Source organism: Salmo salar, chromosome 13, assembly GCF_965601325.2.
Source record: "Salmo salar chromosome 13, fSalSal1, whole genome shotgun sequence".
Taxonomy (NCBI): domain Eukaryota; kingdom Metazoa; phylum Chordata; class Actinopteri; order Salmoniformes; family Salmonidae; genus Salmo; species Salmo salar.
The window spans coordinates 109090481-109107912 of record NC_138303.1 but is presented as its reverse complement, the minus strand read 5'-3'; the positions used below and the strand labels follow the sequence as shown (position 1 = coordinate 109107912).

General features: G+C 44.5%; 1 non-coding gene across 1 annotated transcript; it reads right to left on the bottom strand.

The window, feature by feature from the left end:
• Positions 1–17130: 17130 nt before the first annotated feature.
• trnae-uuc (transfer RNA glutamic acid (anticodon UUC)) lies at positions 17131–17207 on the bottom strand. The gene has a single exon. It is a non-coding gene; the product is annotated as a tRNA-Glu (tRNA).
• Between the last annotated feature and the right edge of the window lie 225 nt (positions 17208–17432).

Below are 17432 nucleotides of genomic sequence, written 5' to 3'. Positions count from 1 at the left end.
GGCCCCTCTCTCTATAAAACTCCTCTCTCTATAGGGCTCCTCTCTCTATAGGGCCCCTCTCTCTATAGGGCCCCTCTCTCTATAGGGCCCCTCTCTCTATAGGGCTCCTCTCTCTATAGGGCTCCTCTCTCTATAGGGCCCCTCTCTCTATGGGGCTCCTCTCTCTATGGGGCTCCTCTCTCTATGGGGCTCCTCTCTCTATGAGGGCTCCTCTCTCTATGGGGCTCCTCTCTATAGGGCTCCTCTCTCTATGGGGCTCCTCTCTCTATAGGGCTCCTCTCTCTATGGGGCCCCTCTCTCTAGGAAGGCTCCTCTCTCTATAGGCCCCTCTCTCTATAGGGCTCCTCTCTCTATAGGGCTCCTCTCTCTATAGGGCTCCTCTCTCTATGGGGCTCCTCTCTCTATAGGGCTCCTCTCTCTATAGGGCTCCTCTCTCTATGGGGCCCCTCTCTCTATGGGGCTCCTCTCTCTATAGGGCTCCTCTCTCTATGGGGCCCCTCTCTCTATGGGGCCCCTCTCTCTAAAGGCTCCTCTCTCTATAAGGCTCCTCTCTCTATGGGGCCCCTCTCTCTATAGGCCCCTCTCTCTACAGGCCCCTCTCTCTATAGGCTCCTCTCTCTATAAGGCTCCTCTCTCTATGGGGCCCCTCTCTCTATAGGCCCCTCTCTCTATAGGCCCCTCTCTCTATAAAACTCCTCTCTCTATAAGGCTCCTCTCTCTATAGGCCCCTCTCTCTATGGGGCCCCTCTCTATAAGGCTCCTCTCTCTATAGGCCCCTCTCTCTATAAGGCCCCTCTCTCTATAGGCCCCTCTCTCTATAAAACTCCTCTCTCTATAAGGCTCCTCTCTCTATGGGGCTCCTCTCTCTATGGGGCTCCTCTCTCTATGGGGCTCCTCTCTCTATAGGGCTCCTCTCTATAGGCCCATCTCTCTACAGGCCCCTCTCTCTATGGGGCCCCTCTCTCTACAGGCCCTCTCTCTATAGGCTCCTCTCTCTATAAGGCTCCTCTCTCTATGGGGCCCCTCTCTCTATAGGCCCCTCTCTCTACAGGCCCCTCTCTCTATAAGGCTCCTCTCTCTATGGGGCCCCTCTCTCTATAGGCCCCTCTCTCTATAAAACCCCTCTCTCTATAAAACTCCTCTCTCTATAGGCCCCTCTCTCTATAAGGCCCCTCTCTCTATAAGGCCCCTCTCTCTATAAGGCCCCTCTCTCTATAGGCCCCTCACTCTATAGGCTCCTCTCTCTATAGGCTCCTCTCTCTATATGCCCTCTCTAACTATAGGACCCTTCTCTCTACAGGCTCCTCCCTCTCTGGTCTCTCGCTCTGAACTCTATCAAAGGCAGTGATTCTTCTGACAGTGATTGATCTGAATTACAGCCAATCGCAGAAACATCAAGCCAAATTGTCAATTTGATCACTCCAAATGTTTGTAAAATAAGCCCCCTTTAATGGGAGGTTACATGTCTGGTGTTGAAACAGGAACATAAAAAGAGGAGAGGGAATGGAGAGGGGAATAAAGGAGGGGAAGGAGCTGAAAGAAAAGCGTGGTGACTGGAGGTCTCCATTTGGCATGGTGGTTCAGTCAGTGACAGGGGAAGAGGCTACTGGCAGGCAGGGCTAGTCCTTTAGGAAGGAGAGGAGACAGGCAGGGCTAGTCCTTTAGGAAGGAGAGGAGACAGGCAGGGCTAGTCCTTTAGGAAGGAGAGGAGACAGGCAGGGCTAGTCCTTTAGGAAGGAGAGGAGACAGGCAGGGCTAGTCCTTTAGGGGGGAGAGGAGACAGGCAGGGCTAGTCCTTTAGGAAGGAGAGGAGACAGGCAGGGCTAGTCCTTTAGGGGGGAGAGGAGACAGGCAGGGCTAGTCCTTTAGGAAGGAGAGGAGACAGGCAGGGCTAGTCCTTTAGGAAGGAGAGGAGACAGGCAGGGCTAGTCCTTTAGGGGGGAGAGGAGACAGGCAGGGCTAGTCCTTTAGGAAGGAGAGGAGACAGGCAGGGCTAGTCCTTTAGGAGGGAGAGGAGACAGGCAGGGCTAGTCCTTTAGGAAGGAGAGGAGACAGGCAGGGCTAGTCCTTTAGGAAGGAGAGGAGACAGGCAGGGCTAGTCCTTTAGGGGGGAGAGGAGACAGGCAGGGCTAGTCCTTTAGGGGGGAGAGGAGACAGGCAGGGCTAGTCCTTTAGGGGGGAGAGGAGACAGGCAGGGCTAGTCCTTTAGGGGGGAGAGGAGACAGGCAGGGCTAGTCCTTTAGGGGGGAGAGGAGACAGGCAGGGCTAGTCCTTTAGGAAGGAGAGGAGACGATAAAAGGAAGCCGGGGCTGTTCCTTTGTGCCTGAATCAATCGATACTCCTGAGCGCACTCTTTTAAACACTATCCATGTGCTGCAGGGGTGCTGCTGGGGCAGGGCTGGAACAAAGACTGTCTCCTGTTCCTGAGGCCCCCACTAGAGAGACAATGGGTGCATCCCAAATAGCATGCCCTATTCCAGGGTTCCCCAATAGGCCCACGTGTGGTTTTATTTGGCCTCTCAAGTTTTATGAGGGGGGGGGGAAATTATAATATATATATATATATATATATTATATATATAGTACCAGTCAAAAGTTTGGACACACCTACTCATTCAAGGGTTTTTCTTTATTTTTACTATTTTCTATATTGTAGAATAATAGTGAAGACATCAAAACTATGAAATAACACGTGGAATCATGTAGTAACCAAAAAAGTGTTAAATCAAAATATGTTTTAGATTTTTGATTTTTCAAAATGACCACCCTTTGCCTTGATGACAGCTTTGCACACTCTTGGCATTCTCTCAACCAGCTTCATCAGGTAGTCAGTCACCTGAAATGCATTTCAATTAATGGATAGCCCCCTTTTCTTACATTTTTGCCTAAATGACATACCCAAATGTAACTGCCTGTAGCTCAGGCCCTGAAGCAAGGATATGCATATTATTGATACCATTTGAAAGGAAACACTTTGACGTTTGTGGAAATGTGAATTGAATGTAGGAGAATATAACACAATAGATCTAGTAGAAGAAAATACCAAGAAAAAAACTAACCGGTCTTTTTCTACCACCGTCTTTGAAATTCAAGAGAAAGGTCATAGTTGTAGCCATCACTCTGGTTGTAATTCCGATAGTGTCCACAAGATGGCAGCAGCGTATGTGCAAAATTTCAGATGGATAACTTGAAAAAATTTGTGAACAACAAGACTTTTAGTGTGAAGTCCCCAGGTACATTTGGGCAAATCGTGAAGGACACATTCGCATTCATATTCCATTTCCTGCAAGAATAGGTCAAATCTGTGTACTTGGACTTTGATTTAGCTTTCCAAGTATTAGTAGCCATATTATAAGTTCAACATTTGCAAAACAACCAGTTTTCATAACTTCATAACTCTGAATATTCTTATACGTTCGTTGTGTTCTAAAGAAAAAGGCCTGCTGTCGCAAAAGGTTAGCGCCTACATTTTGCGACCGAGACAGGGTTTCCGGATTCCCCCGTAAAGCCCAGCTCACTGGCTATCTACAAAGCTTTGTTTGACCCTGATGTGTGCTTATCCTGTTAGGGCTAGGGGGCAGTATTGACACGGCTGGATAAAAAACATACCCGATTTAATCTGGTTACCACTCCTACCCAGTAACTAGAATATGCATATACTTATTACATATGGATAGAAAACACCCTACATTTTCGAAAACTGTTTGAATGGTGTCTGTGAGTATAACAGAACTCAAATGGCAGGTCAAAACCTGAGAGATTCCTTTACAGGAAGTGGCCTGTCTGACCATTTGTTGAACTTCTTTTCCATCTCTATCATTTACTAAGGATCTCTGCTCTAACGTGACACTTCCCACGTCGTCCATAGGCGCTCAGAGCCCGGGAAAAAACAGAATGTCGTCATTCCAGCCCCAGGCTGAAACACATTATCGCCTTTCTCAAGTGGCCGATCAAGGGACACTGGTCTTATGCGCATGACCCGACCGCCCCCGCCTTTGGGATTTTTTCCTCTGTTTGCCGAAAAGGAGATTCCCTGTCGGAATATTATCGCTTTTCTACGAGAAAAATGGCGTAAAAATTGATTTTAAACAGCGGTTGACATGCTTCGAAGTACGGTAATGGAATATTTAGAATTTTATTGTCACGAATTGCGCCATGCGCGCGACACTTCTTTACTATTTCGGATAGTGTCTGGAATGCACGAACAAAACGCCGCTATTCGGATATAACGATGGATTATTTTGGACCAAACCAACATTTGTTATTGAAGTAGCAGTCCTGGGTGTGCATTCTGACGAAGACAACAAAAGGTAATCAAACTTTTATAATAGTAAATATGATTATGGTGAGTGCTAAACTTGCCGGGTGTCTAAATAGCGAGCCCGTGATGCCTGGGCTATGTACTTAGAATATTGCAAAATGTGCTTTCACCAAAAAGCTATTTTAAAATCGGACATATCGAGTGCATAGAGGAGGTCTGTATCTATAATTCTTAAAATAATTGTTATGCTTTTTGTGAACGTTTATCGTGAGTAATTTAGTAAAATGTTAGCGAATTCCCCGGAAGTTTGCGGGGGGTATGCTAGTTCTGAACGTCACATGCTAATGTAAAAAGCTGGTTTTTGATATAAATATGAACTTGATTGAACAAAACATGCATGTATTGTATAACATAATGTCCTAGGGTTGTCATCTGATGAAGATCATCAAAGGTGAGTGCTGCATTTAGCTGTCTTCTGGGTTTTGGTGACATTATATGCTGGCTTGAAAAATGGGTGTCTGATTATTTCTGGCTTGGTACTCTGCTGACATAATCTAATGTTTTGCTTTCGTTGTAAAGCCTTTTTGAAATCGGACAGTGTGGTTAGATTAACGAGAGTCTTGTCTTTAAATAGCTGTAAAATAGTCATATGTTTGAGAAATTGAAGTAATAGGATTTTTAAGGTTTTGAAAATCGCGCCACAGGCTGCCAGTGGCTGTTACGTAGGTGGGACGCAAGCGTCCCACCTAGCCCATAGAGGTTATTTGACGAAGATACAGTCGTCCTGAGCTATAGGGTAGAGCTGCCGCTTTCAAAGTGCGGGACTCTAACCCGGAAGCTTACAAGAAATCCTGCTATGCCCTGCGACGAACCATCAAACTGGCAAAGCGCCAATACAGGGCTAAGATTGAATCATACTACACCGGCTCCGATGCTCGTCTTATGTGGCAGGGCTTGCAAACTATTGCAGACTACAAAGGGAAGCACAGCCGCGAGCTGCCCAGTGACACAAGCCTACCAGACGAGCTAAATCACTTCTATGCTCGCTTCGAGGCAAGCAACACTGAGGCATGCATGAGAGCATCAGCTGTTCCGGACGACTGTGTGATCACGCTCTCCGTAGCCGAAGTGAGTAAGACCTTTAACCTCTCTGGGATCGTTCGGGACGTGAGCGTCCCACCTCGCCAACAGCCAGTGAAATTGCAGGCCGCCAAATTCAAACAACAGAAATCTCATAATTAAAATTCCTCAAACATACAAGTATTATACACCATTTTAAAGATAAACTTCTTGTTAACCTGTTATGGATAGGGGGCAGTATTTGCACGGCCGGATAAAAAACGTACCCGATTTAATCTGGTTACTACTCCTGCCCAGTAACTAGAATATGCATATAATTATTGGCTTTGGATAGAAAACACCCTAAAGTTTCTAAAACTGTTTGAATGGTGTCTGTGAGTATAACAGAACTCATATGGCAGGCAAAAACCTGAGAAGATTCCTTACAGGAAGCGCCCTCTATGACCATTTCTTGGCCTTCTACACTCTCTTTATTGAAAACTGAGGATCTCTGCTGTAACGTGACACTTCCTACAGCTCCCATAGGCTCTCAGAACGTGGGAAAAAGCTGAATGATGTAATTCCAGCCCCTGGCTGAAAAACATTAGCGCTTTTGGTAAGTGGTCTATCAGAGGACAATCTGACTGAGGCGCGTGCACGAGGGGATCCCATGTTTTTATTTTCTCTCTCTTTGAACGTAAACACGCTTTCCCGGTTGGAATATTATCGCTTTTTTACGAGAAAAATGGCATAAAAATTGATTTTAAACAGCGGTAGACATGCTTCGAAGTACGGTAATGGAATATTTAGAATTTTTTTGTCACGAAACGCGTCGTGCGCGTCACCCTTCTTTACGGACAAAACAGAGGATATTTGAACATAACTATGGATTATTTTGAACCAAACCAACATTTGTTATTGAAGTAGAAGTCCTGGGGGTGCATTCTGACGAAGAACAGCAAAGGTAATAACATTTTTCTTATAGTAAATCTGACTTTGGTGAGGGCTAAACTTGCTGGGTGTCTAAATAGCTAGCCCTGTGATGCCGGGCTATCTACTCAGAATATTGCAAAATGTGCTTTCACCGAAAAGCTATTTTAAAATCGGACATAGCGAGTGCATAGAGGAGTTCTGTATCTATAATTCTTAAAATAATTGTTATGTTTTTTGTGAACGTTTATCGTGAGTAATTTAGTAAATTCACCAGAAGTTTGCGGGGGGTATGCTAGTTCTGAACGTCACATGCTAATGTAAAAAGCTGGTTTTTGATATAAATATGAACTTCATTGAACAAAACATGCATGTATTGTATAACATAATGTCCTAGGTGTGTCATCTGATGAAGATCATCAAAGGTTAATGCTGCATTTAGCTGTGGTTTGGGTTTATGTGACATTATATGCTAGCTTGAAAAATGGGTTTCTGATTATTTCTGGCTTGGTACTCTGCTGACATAATCTAATGTTTTGCTTTCGTTGTAAAGCCTTTTTGAAATCGGACAGTGTGGTTAGATTAACGAGAGTCTTGTCTTTAAAATGGTGTAAAATAGTCATATGTTTGAGAAATTGAAGTAATAGCATTTCTAAGGTATTTGAATAACGCGCCACAGGATTCCACTGGCTGTTACGTAGGTGGGACGATTTCGTCCCACCGACCCTAGAGAGGTTAATGACGTCAGACCGAGGCTCTGCATCTGTCCTCGTGCTCCTAGATCTTAGTGCTGCTTTTGATACCATCGATCACCACATTCTTTTGGAGAGATTGTAAACCCAAATTGGTCTACATGGACAAGTTCTGGTCTGGTTTAGATCTTATCTGTCGGAAAGATATCAGTTTGTCTCTGTGAATGGTTTGTCCTCTGACAAATCAACTGTAAATTTCGGTGTTCCTCAAGGTTCCGTTTTAGGACCACTATTGTTTTCACTATATATTTTACCTCTTGGGGATGTCATTCGAAAACATAATGTTAAATTTCACTGCTATGCGGATGACACAAAGCTGTACATTTCAATGAAACATGGTGAAGCCCCAAAATTGCCCTCGCTAGAAGCCTGTTAGGGACAGACGTTCCGCTAGCGGAACGCCTCACCAATATCCAATAGTATAGCGTGGCGCGAAATACAAACACCTAAAAAATGCTATAACTTCAATTTCTCAAACATATGACTATTTTACACCATTTTAAAGAGAGACTCTCGTTAATCTAACCACACTGTCCGATTTCAAAAAGGCTTCACAGCGAAAGCAAAAAATTTGATTATGTCAGGAGAGTACCCTCCCAAAAATAATCACACAGCCATTTTCAAAGCAAGCATATATATCACAAAAACCAAAACCACAACTAAATGCAGCACTAACCTTTGATGATCTTCATCAGATGACACTCCTAGGACATTATGTTATCCTCTTGACGTTCTCCGTCCCGTATGCGGGATCAACATCCAGCGAAAAATCCTATCGCCATATTCATAACAAAATGTAATATATATATATTTTTTAAAATAGGACTATTTTATATCGTTTTATAGATACACCTCTCCTGAATTGAACCACGTCGTCCGATTTCAAAAAGGCTTTACAGCAAAAGCAAATCATTAGATAATGTTAGAGGAGTATATCGTCAAAGTATTCACATAGCCATTTTCCGACCAACCACATGCATCACAAATAACCAAAAAACAGCTAAATGCAGCACTAACCTTTGACAATCTTCATCAGATGACGCTCCTAGGACATCATGTTACACAATACATGCATTCTTTTGTTCGATAAAGTTCATATTTATATATAAAAACAGCATTTTACATCGGCGCGTGACGTTGACTAACTATTTTCCCTCAAATGCATCCGGTGAAACAGCGCTACAATTTACTAAATTACTATTCGAAAACATTTTTAAAATGTAATATTGTCATTCTAAGAATTATAGATTAACATCTCGTGAAAGCACCCGCAATGCCAGATTTAAAAATAACTTTACTGGGTAATCACACTTTGCGATAAAAGGGGATGCGATACTCAGAAAAATAGGCTACCGTTACAGGTCAGCGCCATCTTGGAACAATCGCATATCAAATCTATTCTTGTATACTATTGTAAATAATCCCTTACTTTTGATTATCTTCATCAGAAGGCACTTCCAGGAATCCCAGGTCCACAACAAATGTATTTTCGTTCGAAAAAGTTAATCATTTATGTCCCAATAGCTTCTTGTTGTTAGCGCGTTCTGAAGGCTGCACCAAATGTATCCGCGGGACTTCTCCCTCACCAAAATGCAAAAAAATATATTTAAGTTCGTTCAAACATGTCAAACGTTGTATAACATAAATCTTTAGGGCCTTTTTCAACCAGAGCTCCAATAATATTCAAGGGGGATGGTTGCATTGTCTTTCAAAACGTTTCGAAAGGGGAGGGTAGCCAGGGGCGCCGGCGTCATAATGGTGATGGCCCTCCCCATGTGACCAAGATCAACAGCCTCTCATTCTGTCAGTTTTCACAGTAGAAGACTCAAACCACTTTGTAAAGACTGGGGACATCTAGTGGAAGCAATAGGAAGTGCTCAATGAACCATAGCTCACAGTGTGATTTATAGGCAAAGTGATGAAGTTGAGTCCGCAATTCAGAATTCCACATCCTGTTACGATCTGTCTCGGGGTTTTGACTGCCATATGAGTTCTGTTATACTCACAGACACCATTCAAACAGTTTGATTTCAAGGTTTTGCTGCTAACCTACAAAGCATTACATGGGCTTGCTCCTACCTATCTTTCCGATTTGGTCCTGCCGTACATACCTACACGTACGCTACGGTCACAAGATGCGGGCCTCCTAATTGTTCCTAGAATTTCTAAGCAAACAGCTGGAGGCAGGGCTTTCTCCTATAGAGCTCCATTTTTATGGAATAGTCTGCCTACCCATGTGAGAGAGGCAGACTCAGTCTCAACCTTTAAGTCTTTACTGAAGACACATCTCTTCAGTAGGTCCTATGATTAAATGTAGTGGCCCAGGGGTGTGAAGGTGAACGGAAAGGCTGGAGCAACGAACCGCCCTTGCTGTCTCTGCCTGGCCGGTTTCCCCTCTCTCCACTGGGATACTCTGCCTCTACCCCTATTACAGGGGCTGAGTCACTGGCTTACTGGTGTTCTTCCATGCCGTCCCTGGGAGGGGTGCGTCACTTGAGTGGGTTGAGTCACTGACGTGGTCTTCCTGTCTGGGTTGGCCCCCCCCCCCCCCCTTGGGTTGTGCCGTGGCGGAGATCTTTGTGGGCTATACTCGGCCTTGTCTCGGGATTGTAGGTTGGTGGTTGGAGATATCCCTCCAGTGGTGTGGGGCTGTGCTTTGGCAAAGTGGGTGGGGTTATATCCTACCTGTTTGGCCCTGTCCGGGGGTTTCATCGGATGGGGCCACAGTGTCTCCTGACCCCTCCTGTCTCAGCCTCCAGTATTTATGCTGCAGTAGTTTATGTGTCGGGGGGCTAGGGTCAGTCTGTCACATCTGGAGTATTTCTCTTGTCTTTTCCGGTGTCCTGTGTGAATTTAAATATGCTCTCTCTAATTCTCTCTTTCTCTCTTTCTCTCTCTCGGAGGACCTGAGCCCTAGGACCATGCCTCAGGACTACCTGGCTTGATGACTACTTGCTGTACCCAGTTCACCTGGCCGTGCTGCTGCTCCAGTTCCAACTGTTCTGCCTGCGGCTATGGAACCCTGACCTGTTCACCGGACGTGCTACCTGTCCCAGACCTGCTGTCCCAGACCTGCTGGAACCCTGACCTGTTCACCGGACGTGCTACCTGTCCCAGACCTGCTGTTTTCAACTCTCTAGAGACAGCAGGAGCGGTAGAGATACTCTCAAAGATCGGCTATGAAAAAGCCAACTGACACTTACTCTTGTGTTACTGACTTGTTGCACCCTCGACAACTACTATGATTATTATTATTTGACCATGCTGGTCATTTATGAACATTTGAACATCTTGGCCATGTGCTGTTATAATCTCCACCCAGCACAGCCAGAAGAGGACTCGCCACCCCTCATAGTCTGGTTCCTCTCTAGGTTTCTTCCTAGGTTTTGGCCTTTCTAGGGAGTTTTTCCTAGCCACCGTGCTTCTACACCTGCATTGCTTGCTGTTTGGGGTTTTAGGCTGGGTTTCTGTACAGCACTTTGAGATATCAGCTGATGTAAGAAGGGCTATATAAATACATTTGATTTGATTTGATTACTCCCTGTTCACCCATGACTTCATGGCCAGGCACGACTCCAACGCCATCATTAAGTTTGCAGACGACACAACAGTGGTAGGCCTGATCACCTATAGGGAGGAGGTCAGAGACCTGGCCGTGTGGTGCCAGAATAACAACCTATCTCTCAACGTAATCAAGACTAAGGAGATGATTGTGGACTACAGGAAAAGGAGGACCGAGCACAGCCCCATTCTCATCGACCTCAAACCAATTGAGATGGTTTGGGATGAGTTGGACCGCAGAGTGAAACAAAAGCTGCTAACAAGTGCTCAGCATATGTGGGAACTCCTTCAAGACGGTTTGAAAATCATTCCAGGTGAAACTGGTTGAGAGAATGCCAAGAGTGTGCAAAGCTGTCATCAATGCAAAGGGTGGCTACTTTGAAGAATCTCAAATATAAAATATATTTTAATTTGTTTAACACTTTTTTGGTTACTATATGATTCCGTATGTGTTATTTCATAGTTTTGATGTCTTCACTGTTATTCTGCAATGTAGAAAATAGTAAAAATGAAGAAAAACCCTGGAATGAGTAGGTGTGTCCAAACTTTTAACCGGTACTGTATATAAAATAAAAACATTATTTTGTTGGACATAAGACTGTGAAATCACCAGGAAATCAGCTCAAAGTGATTTTAATTCAGGAAATCTATTCCCACGTATTCCCACGCATAAATAGAGGCATATCCCAATGCAATAAAGGTTTTAAATGATTCTGTTTTTGTCAAATACCATATCTAGTTGGGATTCTTGTAGTCAATTTGCAGCGTACATGTAAAGGAGTGCGTAACTGGCTGCAGGGAAGTCAGGCGCAGGAGAGCAGAAATGCGTAGCAAACGGAGCCCTTTATTGAGGCGAACAAAAACACTGCACTCAGAAAACTAAACACACACGGGTTACAATAACCCGCGCAAACCAGCCTGGAGTACACATACATTTACACGTAACAATTCCACACACAGACATGGGGGGGAAACAGAGGGTTATATGCAAGACGAGTAATGAGGGAATGCAAACCAGGGAAAACAAGACAAAACAAATGGAAAATGAAAGGTGGCTTGGCGATGGCTCGAAGACCGGTGACGTCGACCGCCGAACGCCGCCCGAACAAGGAGAGGGACCGACCTCGGCGGATGTCGTGACAGTACAAATTATTTATAACTATGTTCCAGCCCCCCGACCATCCGCTCAAGGACAAATATGTCGGCTGAATGTAATTGGGGACCACTGACCTAATCCCTTCTATATAGTACAATACTTTTGACCAGAGCCCTATGGCCCCTGGTCAAAGGTAGTGCACTATATAGGGAATAAGGTTCCCTAGGGTTCTTGTCAAAAGTAGTGCACTATATAGGGAATAGGGTTCCATGGGGCTCTTGTCAAAAGTAGTGCACTATATATAGGGAATAGAGTTCCATAGGGCTCTTGTCAAAAGTAGTGCACTATATAGGGAATAGGGTGCCATTTGAGAAGCACACAGGGAAGACTGAAGCCCCTTCAACAGACACGGAACACACTCTTGATAACATTCCAAGAACTACGGTCAATTCAGGAGGAAATAAGAATTGGTATTTCAGTTTAGGCTACATTGACTGAAATTAAATGTAACTGGGAGGACTCCGAGGACCCAACAATAGACAGTGAAGAGTGCTTTAGAATAGTCCTGATGACATTCCCACCATTACTAACCAGGTTTGGATAATTAGACATTATTATTTACTTCCTGAACTGACTGCATTGAAATGGAATTGACCCCAACCTTTTCATACTGAAGTTCCCTCTGTTGTTATTCCATTCTAACACTAACGTTGGGGATGGACGGTACCCCGGCATATAGACATAGACGTAGGCACAGATTTCCCAGACACAGATCCTGGATTATCATTATGAATGGAACAAAAATCTGCAGGATTAGGGTTCATCTGGGTCCGGAAAACTGACCCTTTGCAATAACCCTATGCCTTCACCTAAACAATGTAATAGGAAGTCAGGCGCTTTCAGCGATGATGCTGAGTAGAAACAGCCAGACTACCGTCTCCTCTCCTCTCCCACAGCCAGTGTGGGGCTACATTGATCATCGATAAGCAGACGGGTGAATGTGATAGCTAGGGATTGTGGAAGGAGATCAATATGAAGCCCAAATTAATGGGTGGAAAAGAAAATACATCGTAAATTTAAAAAAAAACAGTGAGATTTTTGTGAACATAAAAAAAGAAACTACAAAATAAGACTTTTCAAAAACAGCAAATGTTTTTGTTATTGAAAAGTCAAGTTAAGACAAAAGGAGGTCGTTACCCAGAAAATGTCAACAGACCACAAGAAATAATTGAAAACACAATTTAGGAGATAAAGGTTAGAGGATGCAGGACGATACTCCTATGTCTGGCTGCCCATCCACAGCATGTATTGGGAAGGTTACATCTATTTCAATAGTTTAAGCCAGGCACAGAACAGAACATACACCCATCTTCAGATACACTGTATGCTTCCAGGAGAGACTCAAATAAGGAATCTGGAGGAGAGGGAATCTGTAAGAGAGGGAATCTGGAGGAGAGGGAATCAGGAGGAGAGGGAATCTGGAGGAGAGGGAATCTGGAGGAGAGGGAATCAGGAGGAGAGGGAATCTGGAGGAGAGGGAATCTGGAGGAGAGGGAATCTGTAAGAGAGGGAATCTGGAGGAGAGGGAATCAGGAGGAGAGGGAATCAGGAGGAGAGGGAATCTGTAAGAGAGGGAATCTGGAGGAGAGGGAATCAGGAGGAGAGGGAATCTGTAAGAGAGGGAATCAGGAGGAGAGGGAATCTGGAGGAGAGGGAATCTGGAGGAGAGGGAATCTGGAGGAGAGGGAATCAGGAGGAGAGGGAATCTGTAAGAGAGGGAATCAGGAGGAGAGGGAATCTGGAGGAGAGGGAATCAGGAGGAGAGGGAATCTGGAGGAGAGGGAATCTGGAGGAGAGGGAATCTGGAGGAGAGGGAATCTGGAGGAGAGGGAATCTGTAAGAGAGGGAATCAGGAGGAGAGGGAATCTGGAGGAGAGGGAATCAGGAGGAGAGGGAATCTGGAGGAGAGGGAATCTGGAGGAGAGGGAATCAGGAGGAGAGGGAATCTGGAGGAGAGGGAATCAGGAGGAGAGGGAATCTGGAGGAGAGGGAATCAGGAGGAGAGGGAATCTGGAGGAGAGGGAATCTGGAGGAGAGGGAATCTGGAGGAGAGGACTACAGGGGAACATAAAAGGGACAGACGGACAGCATGTAACCCCCTCTCCCCCCCTCCCCCCCTCTCCCCCCCTCTCTCTCCTCCCTTGTTCCCTGTTTCATATTCAAATTCACATAGAGATTTCAAGGTCCTCAAATTTTACAATGAGCCGCCCCCCTAAGGGAAATGATCCTCTTTTTCATTTATTGGTTCAATTCATATTATCTCACTCCGCTCCCCTGTCATCTTTCGCTGTGTGATGTACCTTAATCCCCAAACTAAGAGCTCCATTGTCTTTCAATAAGGCTGATTAACATGGGCTATTACTATCCTCTAGACTATTAAACACCTGTCAAAACAAAGAGGTGGAACACTGTAAATATGTTAGTCAATAGTAGAGGTGGAGAGATATGAGACTTCTGTGGATCTGATATTTAATATCAACAATCTGTTGATTTCATATGTTTAGATTATGTTGGCAGCAGTGAACAAAAAATATGAATTTACATTTTCAGCATCATTTTTTTTTTAAAGTAAATTAATTGTAAAAACACGTTTTTATGTAAATATTCTCAAATGCATTCATCAAGAGCAGTGTGACAGTTTTGATATCAATATCCATTTATGTGGAAAAGAGAGGGACATATAAAAACAGCGAATCACACAGAGCTCCATCTCTACTAAAGGCAGTGGGAAATCTAATTGCTGTCTGATGGCTCTGGAATGTTACAGATTCCAAACAAAATGGAGGGGACATAACACCCAGACATGACAGCCAGAAATGGAACAATCCCTATTTAATGTAATTTTCTTTCATTTCTCCTCCTAATCCAGAGATCAAACCGCTTCTTCCCCAGATGAAGAACAACAGAACAGACCTGGTTAATATTAAAGTTTCTCTACCCTCCTCGTTTTCCTCTCTTCTCCATGCCTCTGACAGAGAGAGAGAGGGAGAGAGAGGTACTGTTAGGATCAATACCTACCATGTCATTATACTGACTCCACATCTGACAGAGAGAGAGAGAGCGAGAGAGAGAGAGAGAGAGAGAGAGAGAGGGAAAGAGAGGGAGGGGGAGAAAGAGGTTAGGGAGATTCAAAGGGAGAGAGCAAGAGAGAGAAAGTGGCAGAGAGATGGAGTGAGGAAGGGAAGGTGGGCTGAGGGGTTATGTGGTAATTAGCAGTGTAAACTTTGATCTGGTCCACTGTGAGACCATCCTACAGCTCATTAAATTAAGAAATAAAACAAACCTTTCTCTCCTCTCGTATTTTAGCCGTCTGACTATTGAATCCCTCTCTTCCCTGGGAGCAGAGCAGAGGGCCAGGCAGAGCAGCCTGCTATTTACTGATCTCACTAACAATACGCTTAATGAGGTCGTCACGATACATCTCCACTACAAACAACAATACGCTTAATGAGGTCGTCACGATACATCTCCACTACAAACAAAACAGAGAGAGGAGAGAGAGAGAAACAAACAAAGAAGGAGAGAGAGAGAGAGAGAGAGAGAGAGAGAGAGAAGGAGACAGAGAGAGAGAAGGAGACAGAGAGAGAGAGAGAGAGAGAGAGAAAGAGAGAGCGAGCGAGAGAAGGAGAGATAGAGGACAGAGCGAAAGAGAGAAAAAGAGCAAGAAAGAAAGAAAGAAAGAAAGAAAGAAAGAAAGAAAGAAAGAAGGAGAGAGAGAAAATGATTTAAAAATGATCCCCCAGTGACTCATTAGAGACTGCCTATTATTTTGCTGTATTATTTTGCTGTATTTTAAAGCTGTATGTATTACATCTGGCTAATAAACTAAAAACGGACTCCTGACTACATCACAACTACTAGAAACTGGACTGGAGGACTCCTGACTATAGCTACTACTAGAAACTGGACTGGAGGACTCCTGACTACATCACAACTACTAGAAACTGGACTGGAGGACTCCTGACTATAGCTACTACTAGAAACTGGACTGGAGGACTACTGACTACATCACAACTACTAGAAACTGGACTGGAGGACTCCTGACTATAGCTACTACTAGAAACTGGACTGGGGACTCCTGACTATAGCAAATACTAGAAACTGGACTCGGGGACTCCTGACTACATCACAACTACTAGAAACTGGACTGGGGGACTCCTGACTATAGCTACTACTAGAAACTGGACTGGAGGACTCCTGACTACATCACAACTACTAGAAACTGGACTGGAGGACTCCTGACTACAGCTACTACTAGAAACTGGACTGGAGGACTCCTGACTACATCACAACTACTAGAAACTGGACTGGAGGACTCCTGACTATAGCTACTACTAGAAACTGGACTGGAGGACTACTGACTACATCACAACTACTAGAAACTGGACTGGAGGACTCCTGACTATAGCTACTACTAGAAACTGGACTGGGGACTCCTGACTATAGCTACTACTAGAAACTGGACTGGAGGACTCCTGACTATAGCTACTACTAGAAACTGGACTGGAGGACACCTGACTATAGCTACTACTAGAAACTGGACTGGAGGACTACTGACTATAGCTACAACTAGAAACTGGACTGGAGGACTCCTGACTGTAGCTACTACTAGAAACTGGACTGGAGGACTCCTGACTACATCACAACTACTAGAAACTGGACTGGAGGACTCCTGACTATAGCTACTACTAGAAACTGGACTGGAGGACTCCTGACTACATCACAACTACTAGAAACTGGACTGGAGGACTCCTGACTACATCACAACTACTAGAAACTGGACTGGAGGACTCCTGACTACAGCTACTACTAGAAACTGGACTGGAGGACTCCTGACTATAGCTACTACTAGAAACTGGACTGGGGGACTCCTGACTATAGCTACTACTAGAAACTGGACTCGGGGACTCCTGACTACATCACAACTACTAGAAACTGGACTGGAGGATGCCTGACTATAGCTACAACTAGAAACTGGACTGGAGGACTCCTGACTGTAGCTACTACTAGAAACTGGACTGGAGGACTCCTGCCTACAGCTACTACTAGAAACTGGACTGGAGGACTCCTGCCTATAGCTACTACACTACTTAGAGAACACTAGTTGTTATAAAGATGACATAAACACGTGTACTGTAGGTTTCAACAATACTAAAGCCTGTGTTGATTCGAAGTAATACTGCAGTCAGTGTTGCTAATCAACACGATCAGAATATACAGGAGACTATGTTATTGTTGTTGTTTACCTTTTGACTAGTAGCTATTGGACGTCTGGCATTCTTTGAGCAGCCTGGTAATATGATCTAATTGCATTGTCCATCGTTAACTAAATGTAAACACAAATGTATTGTTATTTAACGGACGCTCTTATCCAGAGTGACGTACAGTAGTGACTGCGTTCATTCTCGTACTGGTCCCCGCGTGGGAATCAAACCCACAACCCTGGCGTTGAAAGCGCCACACTTTACCAGCTGAGCCACATGGGACCACAATACTAATGATTTATAATCCCCATTTTATAAAAGATATAATCGTACGAGGTGTAAGTCCTCTGCCATATTATAGTCATGTATGAGCAGGAGGACTAACACAGAGCTCTTCTTTACTCCTCTATTGGGAGTTTGGGAGAGCCACCACAGTTTGATGAAGGGCTCCACAAAGCATTAGTGACTGCCTCACGCCGCAGAGCTGTGTCCTGGCGTGGGGTGGGAGT